Consider the following 18,644-nt stretch of genomic DNA (forward strand, 5'->3'; position numbering starts at 1 on the left):
GAACAGTGAAAGGCCAAAATTCCCAACTATTTGGGATGAGGGAAACTCAGATTCAAGCACCCAGTCTGAATAAGAAAAAGCAAAGATGTGAACTTGCACTTCACACATCCTAGGTGAAATCTTGGCCACTGGGACAAGTTATTTCTCGGGATAAAAAAATAAATAAAAAAAATCATCCTGGTCTTTAGGATCTTTTCTGACACAAGTTTCCACATAGCTGGTATGCTCCTGGGTAGGAAACACTTAAGTTTTGACAAGTCCACATCTCTTACTGACTGTTAATTTAGTTGAAAAACGTTCATCTTGCTCCAGTTAAAATCTCCTTAGTTCTACCTCAGTGTTTTAATTTTATGCCCTGCCACAAACTTCAGTATAACCTTTGGGCATTCGCCTCATTTCCTGCATACCCATGCCCTTGCTATGACGCTGTGATTTTCCCTCTCCGTCAACTTTTCAGGGAAATGGAGTGTCTGCAGTTGTGACTATAACTCATATCTCCGTCCTCCCATCTCAGATCGCTACCGCAATAAAGCTCAGGAGCGCTCAGCACAAGAAAGCACGCGTCTCCTGATGCCTGCAGAGATCAGCCCTGTTCGGTCCGAGTTCTTGGTTTGAATATTATAAAAGGTTTTTCATATGCAACGATCCCACAGGTTGCGCAATGTGCCTCCCAGTACCTTTAGCATCCCAACAGGGTCACACCCATTCATCCAGAGCCACCTATAAGTCAGCAGTAATAGTCTTCCCAACGTTCGTCTCCTCGTGAACACGTAATAAACTTACGTGAACTTCAGCTGTGCGCACAGCCAAGCGTGTGAAAACAACCACCGCCGCGTGAATGTCTCTTCGTCCACCGAATCATAACAAACTGTTGGCTTTTCAATAGCTGCGCTGTGCTGCAAAATTACGGCGTTATTCATTCAAAGCTACGGTGCAACTTCCTCTATTGATTCAGGATTTAATACCGGCTCCAGCAGAGGGAAGGGTCAGGTAACAATTGCTCAGGGCTCCGCAGAGACCCCGCAGAGCTGCGCTGGGTAACGCAATGAGTCATGCAATGCACTTGTCCCGTAATCCCTGCCTGGGGCCACCACTAGTCTCCCACTAACCCTAGCAACTAAACAGGGATTTTTTTTCACCTCTGGGTGTGTGAGTGCACATGTATACGAATACATGTGTATAAGAAAGAAGAATTATTCTTGTTTTTTTGGTTTTGTTTTTTTTTTTTTTTTTTTTTTCCTATTGCTACATTGGTAGTTCTCTTACCATTTTCTGGGAGAAAATATTTAAATCGACAGTGTGTCTGAAGATGAAACTCACGGGGAGAGGATTGTGCAGTACGTTGTAAAATAAAGCACTACTAAAAAGAAACGACAAACAATGAAATAGATCTGCCCTGTACTTGCAATCCACTTCTACACCCTCATTTAGTGAAAACAGACGATTTAATTACCTTCTCTTATAAATCGCACTGCAGCTCTTACAGAATCCAGTTGTTATTTTGCAATTTCTCAGGTCCCATCAATACAATTCTTAAGCGGTTTTCAGATGCAGAGCTAAACTCCATTGCCCTCAATACACCTTTACGTACCCTCTGAGACTGCTGATGCCGCAGAGTCGTTACTGAGGGCAGAGTACGAGTTGCAGCGAGAACTGCAGTTGCGCTTCATAACAGAGCCACACTTCAATAATACTTTGTTCTTAATTTACTGAAGAAGTCAGGACAGCAAAGCAACCTCTAAAATCCTACTCTAAACCAGCTTTCACTTACTTGCTGTCACTTCACTCGTAAAGCAAAGCTACCAGTATTCGCCCTGGATTTCTCCTGTTTGAGCAGCTGCATTACTTCTCTTCTCCTTCACTTTCCCTAGATTCACACTGGATTTTAATTTCTTGACTGCAAAAGAATAGTAGTGTACTAAAATTCACTAAAGACACGTAGGCCGTCTTTATGGCTCACCTTTTCCTGCCTGTCTTTCATTAAAATGTTGGTCAAGAACTCCATATTCAGCAAGGATTCGGGACAGCCACCAAAGCGGGCTTCAAAACTGTACATGTCTTAAAACGACACACTTGCATTCAGGATGCTTTTTCAGCTTTTTAGATAGACGTGAAAAGACTAGCATTAAAAAGCTAGATAAGAGAAGAATGAAATCAGGCTTCCTGACTCCTAATGTCTAGCCTAAAATCGGCCTTAATCTCCCAGATAATTGTACAAGTTCTCTACAAGAAAGTAGAAAATAGGAATAATTCTACCTGGAAAGACTTAGAGAAATCCACAGCCTACATGACTGTAAAATGCAGCGACGAGCAGTTTTTCTGCAAGTTCTTGGTTCCAATATCTGCTCTGAACCGGTGGAAAAGGGATTTGACTTTGATTCTACCACCCACAGATCTGTATTGGAACCACGAGAAAGGAACTCTCAGAACCAGAGAGAGCAGATCTACCCGCTCTGGTTTGCTTTGGCAACTCAGCCTCTGGGAAGGAGGTGGAGGTTTCTTTACCTCTGATGGTTATTTAAAAGAAGTTTGTGCGCCTTCGGAATGCCTTTGGTTCCTTGGGAAAGAAAGATGCTGTTGGACACATCAGATGCAAATGCGTTACAGAGTTTCTTCTCCACCGGCTCCGCGGCACTCCTGAACGTACCTGGCCAAAGGATCAGAACAACCGTTTTTTTGAAATGAAAACACAGCGAAGCTCTCAGTGCTCCAGCTCTTGATCTTTAGGTTTGATACTCAAAAAAACGCCCAAAACCCACCAAGGGAGGAGGCACCATGCCCAGATGTAGGCACAAGCACCAGAGTAGGTCACCTTACCATCCCCAGTCCTCCTGTGCGCTTCAAAATGTTTGCGCGCTAGCTGTCCGGGGCACCCCACCGCCGGAGACAAACATCAACGCAGTGCTAATCCAAACTAATCCTCGGCATTATGGATGAATGACATCTATTAACTGTTGTGCTGATGCTTTAACTGAAATTTTGCAACTCATTGAGCACACCGGTATAAGCAATGCTTCCCTGGCCAGAATTAGAGCAGTAATGTGGTAAGCTTTTCTGTTGAAAATGGAGATGAGAACTTATTATGGCAGAAAGAGAGAGCAGAAACAGTAGTCCATACTGTAAGTGCTGTAACAATTTGGTCTACCTTTTATATCTTAAATGTGGTCCTTTTTTGTATTTTTCCTCTCTGAGATACAAATGAGATAATGGAATTGTTGCTCTGTATCACTCGGTGATTCCCTAGAAACACATTAGAATAGCCTTTGGTAATCGACTCCGCTGCAAAACGAATGAAAATATCTAAGAGTCACTATTATATTATACAGGAACCACAATTTAGCAAGACTGGAATTATTTTATTTGACGGTGACGCATAGTCTACCTGAAATGCTACCAGTTTTAAAATTCAGTCATTACCTGAAATGGTATTTTCTTTGTTACTTCGGAGAGGCAATATTTTAAAAGGTCTGAAGAGAAGTAAGTATTACTTTTTCTTTTTTCTAGTGAAACTCAAGCTATCCGATTTTCTTCCTTACGACTCGATTGTGGGAGAAATAGTAAATTTAGTCTTGAAATAAAATGAAAATAAAACCAATAAGTGTTTGCTTGAGTATTTGCACCAGATGAGACTACAGGGTGCCTGTGACTACGGCTCATGCAAATACAGCTCTCTGGGATTAACAGCATTCCCACAGATATTATTTGGTATTCTTCATTTAATGCATCTTAACATGACCTTAAACTCTCTTGACAACACAGAAGGACTCTGAACTTTTAGGGACATTTCTAAATCCCACAGTAATCTATGTAAATAAACAATTAAACACTCAATCCTCTTTGCATACACAAATCAGCTATCGGGGTGCTACCTGACAGATGGCGTGCTTCGGGAGACAAAGCACGTATGCTTCTGCTGAAAATACGACTCTATTGGTAAGATGAGCTTTCCAAGTGTTGGATTTAAACATGCAGCATATTCAGAACACAACTAAAATCCCATTAAAATGGAAATGAATTTTCTGACTCCTATTCTTTCATCAAAACTTTCTTCTTTTCAGTTTTCCTCATCTTCACCAAAGTTACAATTTAGTATTTGCGGCTTCTTATTTAGTCCAGAAGAATAAGCAGTATTAGCAAGGTGAAAGCTTATATTAACGCATAAAAGCCTGGGCATTTTTAATGGTATTAGGAAGGGAAACATAAGGCTACAACAGCACAGCTTCCTTTACAGTCAAGTCACAGCTTTTGCAGAATAACTTCTCCTATAACGTGAGGTTCATAAAAAAGGGATGCTAAAGCATTTGGTTCATTTGAGACTCTAAACTCTTCATTTGCCATACACCAGTTCAAGTAACGAGGGCTCACCGAGAAAGCAAGCAGCAGCACAGAACCAGCAACTCTCGCTTTCCTGTTCCAGCACTCATTCACCCTCTGTGTCTTTATATTTATTCTTGTCTGTCCCAGCTAAGATGAAGTGGTTCTTGCATGTCTAGTCTGTGCTTTACAGGTTATCACCAAATAGCCTGGAAATTCCAATCCTTTCTCCTGTTCTGCCGCAGGCTGCTTATGCGCCTTGGAAACTTCTCACTTCTTTCTCCCTAGAAACTTTTTCTAACCTCTTTCTCACAGTACATGTGTAAATAAAATCAATAACTGAAGCAGGGGCTTCCCAAGGCTAACCATAGATCAAACAAGATCATTTTCAGGATAGTTGTGCCTACCTTAAATAAAGAAGATGCACTAAATGAACTTCAGAAGTCTCTTTCTGTTTTGTTTTCTGTGGCTTCTCTTTTTTTTTTTTTTTTTTTGCTATAGAAGGAAGAGGACCAGTATTGACATTGCAACCAAAAGTTACTGAAATCTGTAAGCCACCAATATAGACATATCTTATTATCTACATTCATCTATGCACACACCCACACCATCATCTAATCTGATTTCAGCTAGAAATATTTCTAGTTTTGCTTCTGTCACGAAAGTTAGAAAGACAGACAGATGATCAGGACGCATCAGCAACTAAGGGCAGAAGTTGGAACAAGGTGCAGTGTGAAAGGGCAGAAGTCAAACCAGTACCTTGCTCAGGAGGGTCTGCGTCCCACAGGATCCAAAGTTAATTGTTCCACTGGGGCAATTGTACAGAAGGTTGATGGTGGACTGGAGCAAGGACACAGACAGAGCTGTCGCATCTTTCTGGGTGCAGCAGGGTTTCTTTAACCTTAGCTGTGAAAAAAGGAAAAAAAAAATAGCAGGAGAAAATTATAATGTAAAGCTGAAGTTTCATTAAAGGAAAAGGACTACCTGAATATACGCTACTAAGTTTCCGTCCAATTAGTCCTCTACTGAAGAACGGGCCTTGTTATTTTCAAGTGAAGTCATACAGTTCCACGTTACGCTAAAAGCGTGCCCCAGCTGACACAATCATTTGGGTAGCAGTATCTACTTTACACATTTTTAAGTACTGGAAAGTATTGGAAACTTTCAAAACATTGATAGAAGTGTTGCAGATGACGAAAGACCAAATCTAGTTGAAGATGGCCTCTTCCAACTTTGTTAGAAGGCACGCTGCTTCCTGTAAGCGCTAAGAGCTGACTTAGTTGGTTGGGCCCTTTCCCAGGCATTTCATTTCTTTGACAAATCTACTACTCATCCAAAACTCCAGAGCTTTACCCAACCGCACCTGTGTTAGGCTCCTTTCTGGAACAGGATGTTTCGGTGTTTTGCAATTCCCATTAAATCCCCAAACCTGTTGTCAGCTCCCAGCACTACTACTCTGCTGGATTTTCCACCTTCATTGTGTGGACTGGATTACTGACAGACCCAGAACTGGATGGAAACATCCAAATGCTCAGGATGCTGCGGGGAGAGCAACAGCACAGCAGATCCTCCTCTGGCAGGCGTCGGCATTCTCTCACCGCGGAGGGCCGGAGCACAGACACAGCAAAGAAAATAATGCGATAACTGTCAAAGGCAGCTAACATCAATTACGACAGACTGCAGGTTAAATTGCATGTGACACTTTTTCAAAGCAAATCACTTTCTCCTATAAAGGAATTCTTGTGTCGTTTTAGAATTCTAATAATCTGCTGAGAACTCGATCGGGGAAAAAGCCCCCAAATCAATTATTTGCTACAGTTGGGCACTGCAATCAGATGCAGCTGTGGTACGGATGGGGCAATTACAATGACATGGCTTTTCCCCCTCCTGTTAGCTATGCTGCATGAAATGATATGAAGAGGGTGGAGAACTAGAACGCTCCTAAGACAGTGATGTATCGTAGAGCTGGATGCACTAATTTTAGACCATTTAAGCTCAAAAACCAGAAGCAGTTTTTCCGAGAGCTCACTTAAGACTAATTTACCTTGAATCGTGTACTGAACTCATCCTGCAGATCACAAAATTGTAAAACTATTATGCACTTAGAGGATAGATAAAAAAAAAAAAAAAAAAGTACCGTGCTAGTTCCTGCAGGTTACATAATCATGCTTTTAGAAGCGTTAATGCCAAGAGGCCATGACTTGCATTTTTAGACTTATGAATGCTGTTCCACAGTAATTAAAAATGACATATCCTATTAAATCACTTAGTACATACCTTAAAGCATACGATGCAGAGGTTTCTTGAAAAAGCCAGTGACACAGTATAGCTCTGTACAAGGCCAATGCTTCAAAGCAATTTTCAGATTTTGACTTACTTATGCTTCAGAAGAGGAGAAGCTTTTTTTTTTTTTACTGCCAAGAAGATACACAGCAAATAAGATACAAGCCTCTCTACTTGATTTTTTTGTTTGTTTTGTTGTGAATTAAAAGTCTCTTGCACATCTCAGCTTCAGCACAAATATTCACAAATTATTAGGGAGGTCTTTTAATGAGAGAGACTACTCTTTATACTGAACTTTTGTGTAAGTAAATCAGGGGTGATAATTAAATGATGGATAGGATGCAGTTTTGGTATTGCTTGCCTATTCCCACCAAAGAGCATTACTGTGAGAATTCATGGGTGGGAGAAGCCTCAAGTCTTTGCCATATAGCTAAATACTGTATTAATCTTATAAGACTGCAGCTTTTCACAGAATCACAGAATTTTCAGAGTTGGAAGGGACCTCTAGAGATCATCTAGTCCCACTCCCCTGCTAAAGCAGGATTGCCCAGAGCACATTACTCAGGACTGCATCCGGGCGGGTCTTGAAAATCTCCAGAGAAGGGGACTCCACAACCTCCCTGGGCAGCCTGTGCCAGTGCTCTGTCACCTGAACCGTAAAGAAGTCTTTCCGTGTATTTGAACGGAACTTCCTGTGTTCTAACCTGTGCCCATTGCCCCTCGTCCTGTCACTTGGAACCATTGAAAAGAGCCTGGCTCCATCTTCCTTCACCCCACCCTTTAGATACTTGTACGCCATAATAAGGTCTCCCCTCAGCCTTCTCTTCTCCAGGCTAAAGAGTCCCAGCTCTCTCAGCCTTTCCTCATAAGGCAGATGCTCCAATCCCTTAATCATCTTAGTTGCCCTTCGCTGGACTTGCTCCAGCAGTTCCCTGTCCCTCTTGAACTGGGGAGCCCAAAACTGGACACAGTATTCCAGTTGTGGCCTCACCAGTGCAGAGTAGAGGGGGAGAATGACCTCCCTTGACCTACTGGCCACACTCTTCCCTATGCAGCCCAGGATTCCATTGCCCTTTTTGGCAACAAGGGCACATTGCTGGGCCATGGATTAACTGTATATATCACATAAATCATTTATGTTCCTTTCCATTATCTCCATTTAGCCAAACACTGTTTTACTCTGCTAACTCTTAATGAAAACCAGCCCTAGAATAAGTATTTCTTCCACAAAAAAAAAAAAAAAAAAAATATTTTTCTTTCTCAAATTTGGAACAGCAGCAGTTTTAGAAAAGTAGTACACTGAAAACTCCCGTTTTATATGGACAAGGTAGGTTTTTCCCTTCTCTTTCAGAAATGAAAGATACTAACTGTCAGACCAGAGGATACTGTCAACAAAAGCCCAAAAGTTAACCTTCACAGTGTTAGGAGAAATGATCAAGCATGATAAGGTTCTTCTTGGAAGGCAGTAGACCTTGCTGGCAGTACGACACCAAACACTCGGTGTCTAGTAAAACCTCCTATGCAAACTAAAAATGGAAATAGTGCCAAGATGATCTTCATCTTGAGAGCTGAGACGGATCAAGCAGAGGTATCTCCCAGCTTCAGCAGCAAATCTGGCTGTAGGAGTTGAAAAGCAGACCTTGTGTTAACATTTTTTAACTCTTTCTGAGCAGGGAGCACATAGAATCATAGGGTTGGAAGGGACCTCTGGAGATCATCTAGTCCAACCCCCCCACCAGAGCAGGGACACCTTAGAGCAGGTTGCACAGGAACACGTCCAGGCAGGTTTTGAATGTCTCCAGAGATGGAGACTCCACCACCTCCCTGGGCAGCCTGTGCCAGTGCTCTACCACCCTCAAGGTAAAGAAGTTCCTTCTCATGTTTAGGTGGAACTTCCTATACTCAAGTTACCTCTCGTCCTGTCACTGGGCACCACCGAAAAGAGCCTGGCCCCATCCTCCTGGCACCCACCCTTTAAATATTTATAAGCATGGATCAGGTCCCCCCTCAACCGTCTTTTTTCCAGACTAAAGAGACCAAATTCCCTTAGTCTTTCTTCGTAAGAGAGGTGTTCCAGTCCCCTAATCATCTTGGTAGCCCTCAGAAAATCCTCCTTTAACACTGAAATTCACAAGTTCATGATATAAATATTTTTCCTTAAAGAATCACCTCCGGTCCCTTGAAATTCAATCAAATATTTCCTCACCTCACCAATACCTGTAAAACATCTGTATCATGTCCTTTGATGTAATCTCACTGTCTCACCCAAGGGTTCAAAGATAAACAAAACCGAAGTATTTGGGTGGAAAAGATGATATGTAAAAGCCTAGGTATGTTCACGACACACGCAAACAGCCCTTTTTATTCCAGGATTGTATTGTTTTTAATAAAAGTAATATCAAATGACACAAGTTACGATTAAATACCAAGGAAAATAAAGAATACTTTCATCCAATTGTTTTCATAAGAACACCATTAGAAGACAGAAAAATCACAGGAAAAAAGAAAAATCAATTTTCGTAATGACAAAAAAAAAATAGAAGCTGAAATTGGCTTTTAGCCTGAGGGCTTTTTAAACCTCTAAAGAAGTTTTAAAAATGGCCAAGACCCCTTTTACTGCTAAAGATCACAACAAAATCTTAGTCTTGACATTTTTTCTAGTGCTTAGCATTGGTTTTGACAGTAACCACCAGATGTTCCCGCTTATTAGCAAATGCAAAGTCTGGGGCAGCCTCAGAGTAAGTTTATCAGAAACACTTCCCCTCAGACATCTGAGAGGCACAAGTTTATGGGAGAGATTCTTGGAAGATGACAGGCAATTAAAAACACTGACACCTTATTATAAGTAGTCAAGAGCATAATTGAAAAATACAAACATATCTGAGTTAGGGCACGCTAAGTTCAATTTGTTGAGCAGCCAAATGCCTTCGCTGCCAAAGCTTAGTAACTTGCTATTGTTCCAGAAAATGAACCCTGGATGTCCTTTTGTAACAGCACTTTTGCAGGGTCAAATGTTAATATACAAAGGAGAAGAATCCGACTTGCTCAGCAGCGGGAGCTGAAGGAGAAGTTCTAGCAACATCCATATTCATAAGAAGCCAACATCATACATCATTTTCTTTTCAAGTATTTATAGACTCACAGGAGCTTTATTTCTGAAAATTAGAGGAAAGACAAATGGACTGAGGATCGCCGATTCCAATAGCTGCCTCTCTGCCCAGACCCACTTGAAAAGGTGACTACAGTCTGGCATGTGATAGCAGACACTGCTGCCATCACCTTTAGAATTAAAGCAAATCAACCTCCAAGAATGGTAGCTCAGTAAAACTGTGTCACTCTCACCTCAAAAATGTGAGGCAGATTAAAAAGTGCAACCCATGGACTCTAACGCGTATCCTTTTCATTTCAGGGTCCTTGGAAGATGACCAGGGTATGACGAACAGGCACAGAAAAGAATGGTACTCTGATGGGCAGAAACAAAGCTGAAATAGTGTATTCCCTGTGCTTTCATAGCAGATGTGACATTCAACAAAACCCACTAAGTTTCAATATGCTGACAGTAAACTGTGCTCATACACCAGATGTTCATATGTCGAAATTGTGTTTTAAAAATAACATTGGTGAGATCAGATCTGTGCAAACTACAGTGGAACATATAAAGAAACAGTTTAAAGGGCCCTATTGATACCCTTTTGTGATGGCAGTAGAACTTGCTTCTGTCTCTGTTAGCAATTTATCCCATCTTCCCAAATTCCAGCAAAGGACAGAGTACACTGTTACCATATGAAAAACAGTTGTAGTGCACAAAGTGTCTGAATTATTACTTGGTCTTTGAAACCAAATACCCTAATCATCAAGAATCCAATCCACAACTCCCCCAAAGTCATAAAACTATTTTAAAAGCTCGTTCTGTGCTTCAGACACATCTCGGAAATTTCCAAGGCAAGTCCTCAAATTCCCTGAATATTTGGAAACATTCACTTTCCAAATACATAAAACTCGGATGTATTTTAGTAGATTTTAAACCCGGACATTTCTACGCAGCAAAAAAAGATAGCTTTGGTCCAGGATTGAGTATTGTCTGTTTAGTGTATTTTTTGACTGTATCACTATACTATGGGATAGATAAGGACTACTATCCCACGTCTGGTTGATCTGAAATGAGAACTGATTTCTGGCTTTTAGGAAAGCCGGACAGAACTCAGGAAGACTTATGAAAACACAGAGTCTCCCACCCTTTTACTGATTCTCAGCTCTCCTGAATTCTACATAAACTGCCCAAGATATTTGTCTTAAGATGCAAAATACTGTCTTACCTTTATGCCTCTAACTTGTTGTAATGAAATCGTATTGATGCTCACTGTACTCAATCTAGTTAAAGACAAGTGACCATGATTTTGTATGAATAGATCTCTTCATACTCCCTGTAATATACCATAGTAGACTAAAACGTTTGGCCACAAACTATGCCAAACATTAGAAAAAGGGTGGGTGGATAAGGGCCTGAATCCAGTGAAGCATTTAATTCATGACGAGAGAACTGCTGAAGTAGGAATGTGATTCTGTAAAGCTACGTTTCCAAAAAGACTTGCTACAACCCTTATTAGAAGCTCGTCTTTATGAGCAGACAAATTTATTGCTGAAGAAATACTGTTAAATCCACCCCCTCCCACCAAGAGTTCAGAGTAGCCTTACTTTTCTAATCGCTTCTTTCCTATTTGCACTGTTACAGCAGCAATTGTATTTAATTGCCACAGCGAAACTTTAGAGTTGTTTTCACCCCGCGATCATACAACGACAATAACATGTGAATCCCAAACATATGCAGCAGATCAGTTCCAGTTAGCCCAGCCAACCACAGACAGTGGTACAGGAAAGTTTCATCACCACTCGTGTACACTTTTACTGCTTTCTTTGCCTTCAGACTGCGGACAAGAAAAGCAGCCCCTTTCTTCATCTCCTGTGCTTCCATTATTTTTTCAACGTGATTGACTTCTTTAAACTCCAGTCGAGCTTACCAACTCTGTTGCAAGAAACCTTAGACGAATCGGCTGACAAGACATTAACATTACTCTTTACCACAGAAGTAATCCAAGTTTCTCCCTCTTTATTCAGTTTGTTGGCCACTGCTTTGACACAAATGCAAACACGCAAAGCCTTTAGGATAAAACCCGAAGCAGGACAGACAGCGGCAAGACTGCTTAATAGTGTTTGTCTCCAGACAGCTATTATTAGTTGTAATAAAAAAAAAAAAAAAAAAAAAAAACCACAACAACACAAAACAACCCAAAAGACAGCTTTCATCAGAAAGGCTGCAGCTATTTTGCATCGTTTTCCTGGTGCCTGAAGGCTGTATGCTACAGCCCTGTATACAGGATTCACGGGCTTTCCCTCTATATCTATAAATTAATCTCACCTTTCAGAGCACACAATACAGAAGAGGAGCCACCCCCCACCTCACCGCCAATCCCAGGTAACTGTAAGAGATTTTACTGCAAGGAAATGATTTTGTTGCAAAATATACATCCTATTTTTCCGAGGTTATGCATCTCGTGATGTTGATTTGGTACTTGTTGAAAACCGTTTCCTTCTTACCTATGAAAATTAAGAGATCAATATTCACAAGTTAACACTTTTCAAGTAAGTTTGTGTTCTTTCTGAGCACAAAAGATTATATAAGCATTTTCCCTAAATTTCACCTAGTGTTTTCCTAATTATAAAATATAGCCTATGTATCCTTTGCTTTGGAAAACTTGTCTCATTTTATGGCAATTCATTCACAAAGCAGTAATTAAGGAGATTGGCGTTTTCCCACTGTGGTACCTTCAGGGAGATAACATACATCTGACAGGTTATAGAAACCTTCACAGAAACACAATTGAGAAGTGGACGAAGTCATTCTTTTCTAGGAGGAGCCTAATTCTATACTCCATCAGGATTTTTCAGTCCTTTTCCTGTCCCTGTTTGGGACTATGGCACGTGTTAATCCAGATGTCACTGTTTTAATAGCAGCCATGGAAAAATGCAGAGACAAAAGTTAGCTTATGCGTTTTGCTCTTGTGCAAAAGATTCATTTTATCATGTGCAGACATACAGTTTGACAAGGCACAGTTTGGAAATCAGGAAGACAGTAAACACCTCTGTTTCGCTTTGAGACCATGATAAAAAAAAAAAAAAAACCAACAAAAACCAGCAGTCTTATGATCTAGCAATCAAGTTAGACTACTTTATGCAGTCTGCTTTTTTCTGAGATGCCTTAAGGCTTCATAAGTCAGAAGCACCGATTACTTTTTCTAGGCTAATTCTACAAAAACTTTAAACATGAGCGCTATGGACTGAATGAGAGCAGAACATTCCTTCAGGATGTATCCCTGGACTGCAGAAGACAAGCTGTAGACTTTTCAAGCAGACCAATTCTGCCCTCTGCATTGACTGCTGAATCTGAAGAGAAACAGCTTGGGAGGAAAGAAGAATGGCTACTTGAGCCCACCTAAGAAAACAAGAAAAACAAAGCAACAACTGGGGCCAGAAGGCTCCATACAATATTTTGTCTTTGCTTGGGGCACTGGCATCCTGATTTTAGAGTAACACAAATTAACAATAAAAAGTATTAGACTATCGCTTAATTTCTTTCCTGGTAGGTAAGAACTCCTCAAATTAAAGGTTATAATCTTTCACGTTGTAATAGTTAATGAATACATTTAAAGTATCATCACCCTAATAAAGGATGACTTACAAAACCACAAGAATAAAAAAACCAATTTAGTATAAAAGTTACCTCGACATTTTTATATTTCACTTTGAAACTCATTAGGTTTTTAACTGTATGTTACTATTTTTAGGGCTAGCTGGAAAAACGATTTTGATCTTCAGGGTATTAATCACCTCCTTACAGCACAGAAGCACAGAAGAAGCAGCGAGGTGAGCACTCCATACAGCTTCACCCACCAGGTCACCTCCACCAGAGGCGGCAGTGATGGGCAATTCCATGGTGCTGCCTCCAGTAAGACTGCGGCAAACGGCTGCAGCGCTGACCAAAGTCAGGCATGAACACGGCCCCTCTCTACTGTGTATTGTATCACTTGCTTCCTGACACAAATTAAAAAGCTTTGGAGGATGCTGCCTTTAAATCAGTTCTTTGCCTTATGCTTTCCCCTCTCTGCTTCCATTTCCTTCAGCTAGTAAATCTCAAAAAAAAAACCCCAAAAACAACCAAACCCAAACCAAAACAATGTAACAGATATAAGAGGATACACAAGTGTGAGCAATGAATCCACTTTATGTTAGGTTTAGAGATGACAAAACATTATACATAAAAATCACTTAAAAAAAAAAAAAAATATTAGTGGTAACAAGTGTGCTGAAACCCACCCTTTTGTTTTTTTCCCCAGAACAGAAGAAAACAAACACTTAAGGAAAATTTGCCCAAACTCTACTCAGGAACTCGTCTTATCTTTAGAACTTTTTGAATTTTGAGATGTACTGGTTTCTCAGTGTCTGACAAATTGAGCTGTCTTTCCTGCTGTACTGGAAGGAAGGCACTCAAGGCTCAACAATGTGCAATTTTTCAGAGCAAACTATGCTTGCTATCATATGCCACTAGGGTGAACTGCAAAGGCAGTTTAATCCCCGATTACAGGTACAGACTCTTGGAAGACTGGAGCAATGCACAGATGGTGTGGTACTAACTGGAACGGCTCTGCCCTACCAACGCTATTTTGTGGACAGTACCAGGACCACAGGATGAGTGCCAAACCATAAAATCCCAGCTCAAAAGCATTAACTACTTCTTTGTACTTGATATTAGAAAAGGGATTGAAGGCAAAGGTATAGATCTAACTGTTTGTGGAAAGAACCCACGTTGGAGAAGTTTGTGAAGGACTGTGTCCCCTGGGAGGGACCCCACGCAGGAGCAGGGGGACAGTAGGAAGAAGGAGCAGTGGAGATGAAGTGTCATGACTTGACCACAGTTCCCCGGTCCCCAGCGCCACTGGGGAGGAGGTAGAAGAGTTGGGAGTGAAGCTGGCCTGGGGAAGAAGGTGGTTTTATCTTTGTTTTTATTTCTCACTATCTTACTCTGGTATCAATTAGCACTGAGTTAGTTTTCCCCAAGTTGAGTCTGTCTTGCCTGTGACAGCAATTGGTGAGTGTCCTCCTTGTCCTCATCTCAACCCATGAGCCTTTCCATTGTATTTTCTTCCCTTCTCCTGCTGAGCAGGTAGAGAGAGAGCAGCTCGGTGGGCAGCCAGGGCTAACCCACCTCGCCTTGTCTATAAGCGCTAGAAGAGGGAAGCCGAGGAATCCAGTTTCTCCCAGGGCCCCTAACAAGACCCAACACAACTGCTGGCGATCAGCCAGAAACAGATCCGCACCAAACACATCCTGTCAGTGACATTCCTCTTAACACATCCCATTTTATAACTTTTAAATGCTGTGCAAACAGCAACTAATCCTCTCACTCATGCAATATATGCTTATCCTCAGAGTTGTTAAGTAACCACCACAGTCTCACCACAGACGCAAGACAAGCGAAGTTCTAACCTTTACTGTCACTGCCCAGATAAGCAAACCCAAGTACAAGACAAATATTTTAAAAGCGTGTGTTACCTGCTGATTGAGGTCAGGATCAGCCAGGGGATCTTCAGCCCCTGCAGAATGTGAACTAAATTAAATGCAAACCTCTCAATAGCAGAATCTTAGGCCTCCTAATTTAGAAACTCAACTCCTGTAGTAAAGGGGAGAGATAAAGCGGAGTCTAAAGGGAAGGGGCCGTTTAATGTTGCTTCATCCAACTTGAGAGGCAGTTGGCCCATCTCCGAACCTTTTTTTCCTCCACTTCCTTGGCCCAGCAGAGACCTTGAATGTTGTGGAGATGCCAATCTGGCGATCAGGGAGCACCTTTAATCACCTTCAAGCAGAATAATCCTTCTAAAGTTTGTCCCTTAGCCGGGAGGAGAGAGGGGATTGTAAAAGGTCAACAAAATTAACATTCAAGAGCAATAGAAATGCAATGGGGAGATGACAGCTGTAATTGAAAGCCTAGAAAGTGATAGAGGAAGGGGAAGAGAATTAGGGCAGTTTTGTAGAGGTGTTTGCTCCAGGGAAAGTATGAGGCCTCTTATTTTTGGGAGAGAGGGCAGGAAGATCTCATATCCCACAGGGCGGGCAGTAATCTTTGTCAAGGGGAACAGATAGGCTGAGGAACAGAGTGAATCAGGCTGAGGGAAGTTCTGCCTCCAAAGGAAGGGAACAGTGCGTAATAAAATCTTTGCTTCCCAGCCCACTCATTACCAGTATCACTACCCACACCCAGAGAAGACAGGATGGAAGGAGCAGACATCACCTGGCAACAAACCTGGCTGATATAGCCCCAGCACAGAGTTTTAACCACAAGGTGGTAGAGGCTCTACCACGATTTTTCTTCCTGCTTGAAGTGAGGGAAAGAAAGAAGAACAGGTGAAAAATCCCAGATGAAGCCAATCCTTCCCACCCCCACCAATTCCCTCCTCTTCTGCCCAGCCTTCACCAGCATGGGCTCCCTCCCCTGCCAATGCACACTGCCAGACCATGACTTCCACTCAATCACCATTTGCAATAGTTCAGACCCCATCAGTGCTCTAAATTGCCCTCCGCCTACACAGTACACAAGGCCCAAGTCACAGCATGTCAAAGGGAATATTACGTAAGGCAGTCAGTGCCAGGTTTCCAAGAGTCACATTTTTACAAGGCAAGAAGGTGGTGAATTATGCCAGCATCTACCCACGACCATCAGCCTGTTAAAAGCAAACAGCAACAACAGTGTAAGTAGTACTCAAAGGGAGTTTCTTGCCCAGACACTCTCAGGCTCACACAACCTCCGTTCCGAGTCCATTTAGGTACAAGTTACACATACCTACAGTCAGCAGCACGCTACTCGGAGCGGCAGAAACAGACAAGTCAAATCAGTCACGGCTGGGGACTCTGTTGGCAGCACGTAGTGGGAAAGGGAGACAAAGTGAATTTCTTTGAAGACAAAATTCCTTGTAGGACATTGTATACACAGAAACCTGCCTACTCCTGTATTTCAGGAAAACAAACAGGAGACTGCAATAAGTAATTTTTAATAAAGTAGAGAAATAGCACCCTGGTCCTTTCAATGGGCCAAACAACAAAGCTGCTAAACTGATTACAAACCTTGTTTATTAAAGGAATTTTTGGAAGATTTCGTTTGCAATACAACTTTTTCTATTCAAAGATAAACCACAACATTTGGACTGTGAGCATTTTAAGAGCAGCAAGTTATTTAAAGAAAAGCTAGTAGAAAATACTATAGCTCAAAACCCCTATAAAATCTCTGGATAAGACAATCATACTTTTCTTCTGTACCCAGACAGATCTGCTGCAGAGACATATACAGCTGCTTTCAGTAATTTGATTTCTCCCCTTGCAGAGGGAGGGCCACAACGCACACACAAACATGATTTAGTCATATTTGCTGGTCCAAAGGGAAGTACAAGTAACCAGCAGACCAGTGACGTTGGCTTTGCAAAATAAACAAATGGTATTTTCTATCCTGCCTTCCAGTTAACAGGCAATCAGTGCTGCCTCCCAAACATCATTATAATGCTTTTGAGCACAGGACTGCTCCTGGTTTTGCCACGCAAATAAACTACCTTAAAGGACGGTTGCTATTTTTAGAGGCAGTAATGGGAACCACGCAACTCGGCTCCAAATTGTGAGCTCATATACCTTAATGGAGGTGAAGACGTTCAATCACACACAACACACACTCGCTGTGTACTGTCAATTAAAAAAAGGTCATTTAAGGAGTTCTTAACCTGTCTCTTCATTTACTTTAATTACAAGCTTGAGAATAGATTATATAGTGCTGCAAACCCACAAAAAAAGTGGTTTGCTTCATTAGATCCACTGTTTATTTTAATTAGAACACTTGACCTTTCCTTCCTCTGCTGTTCCCACCTCTAAGGCACATCCAGGAATTTTTCCCTTGCCAATATTCAGAAAAGACTTGACAAGTTCAAAATTTAAACACAAAGGAACTCCAGTTTAGAGCTAAAAAAAAGTATTTATTTTTCAGTTTTCTTTTCTTCCAGTATTTGAGATGTGCTGAAGAAAGGTAAACACTTCAAGTCTTTGTCAAAAGCCACTCGAAGGGCAATAGTGAGAATCTGAAGCCTTAAGTAGTATAGTTACACAGGGAAAACCTTTCATGTCTTATTCTGGCATTTCAAAGCTTATTACAGAATATTCAGCTCCCCCTTTTGTCTCTGACTTGCCCCCACAGGCCAACTAGCTGCTTGTGTTACTCAAAACAAATTACAGTGCTCAAAACATAATTAAAATTCATGCTATGTGGAAAGTCATCTACTAATTTGATGATTAAGTGTTTTCCATGTTTACAATACCTATAATCATAACCACTCCTAGGCCTGGAAAGGATAAATTTCACCAATAAATTAAAAAACCACACAGCTTTGCTGTTTATCCACAGTTTGAAGAACTACAGTCCAGATACAGAGTGCTGTAATTATCAGCGATATAGACAAAACATTGCTTCAGCTAAGAGCAGATTCAGCAGGCAACTGAATATTTTCAACTGCAGCCTATAAAATGTTCCCAGTATTACAGTATGAATAAATATGAGCATTTTAAGGACACCGAACACCCCTTCAGAATGTGGTGAACAACATTGATGAGAACAGAAGTGTAACCACTCCATTTTGCCTTTAGTGTCACTGCTTGAGCGTCTGTACTACTCAAACTCACTAATGATTTGGAGTAAATGAGTTTCAGGACAGGGCATCTGTTTCTTGTTAACTAGAGGGAAGATTGTTTTAGAATATTCTAAACCCAGTTAGACCTGCACTAGCCAAGTTTCCATCAAAGCAAGTTCGAAAACTGAAGACAAACATAAGCAGATATTCATTTAAATGCTACTTATGTAGCTTAAACAAAGGCTCTCCTGTAGTTTTAAGGATCTACTCTTGTCACTCAAGCAAGCGAATACATACAAAGTGCTAGTGCTTACTACCTGCAGTTATCCATCG

This window comes from Vanellus vanellus (assembly GCF_965231255.1).
Source record: "Vanellus vanellus genome assembly, chromosome: 9".
NCBI lineage: Eukaryota > Metazoa > Chordata > Aves > Charadriiformes > Charadriidae > Vanellus > Vanellus vanellus.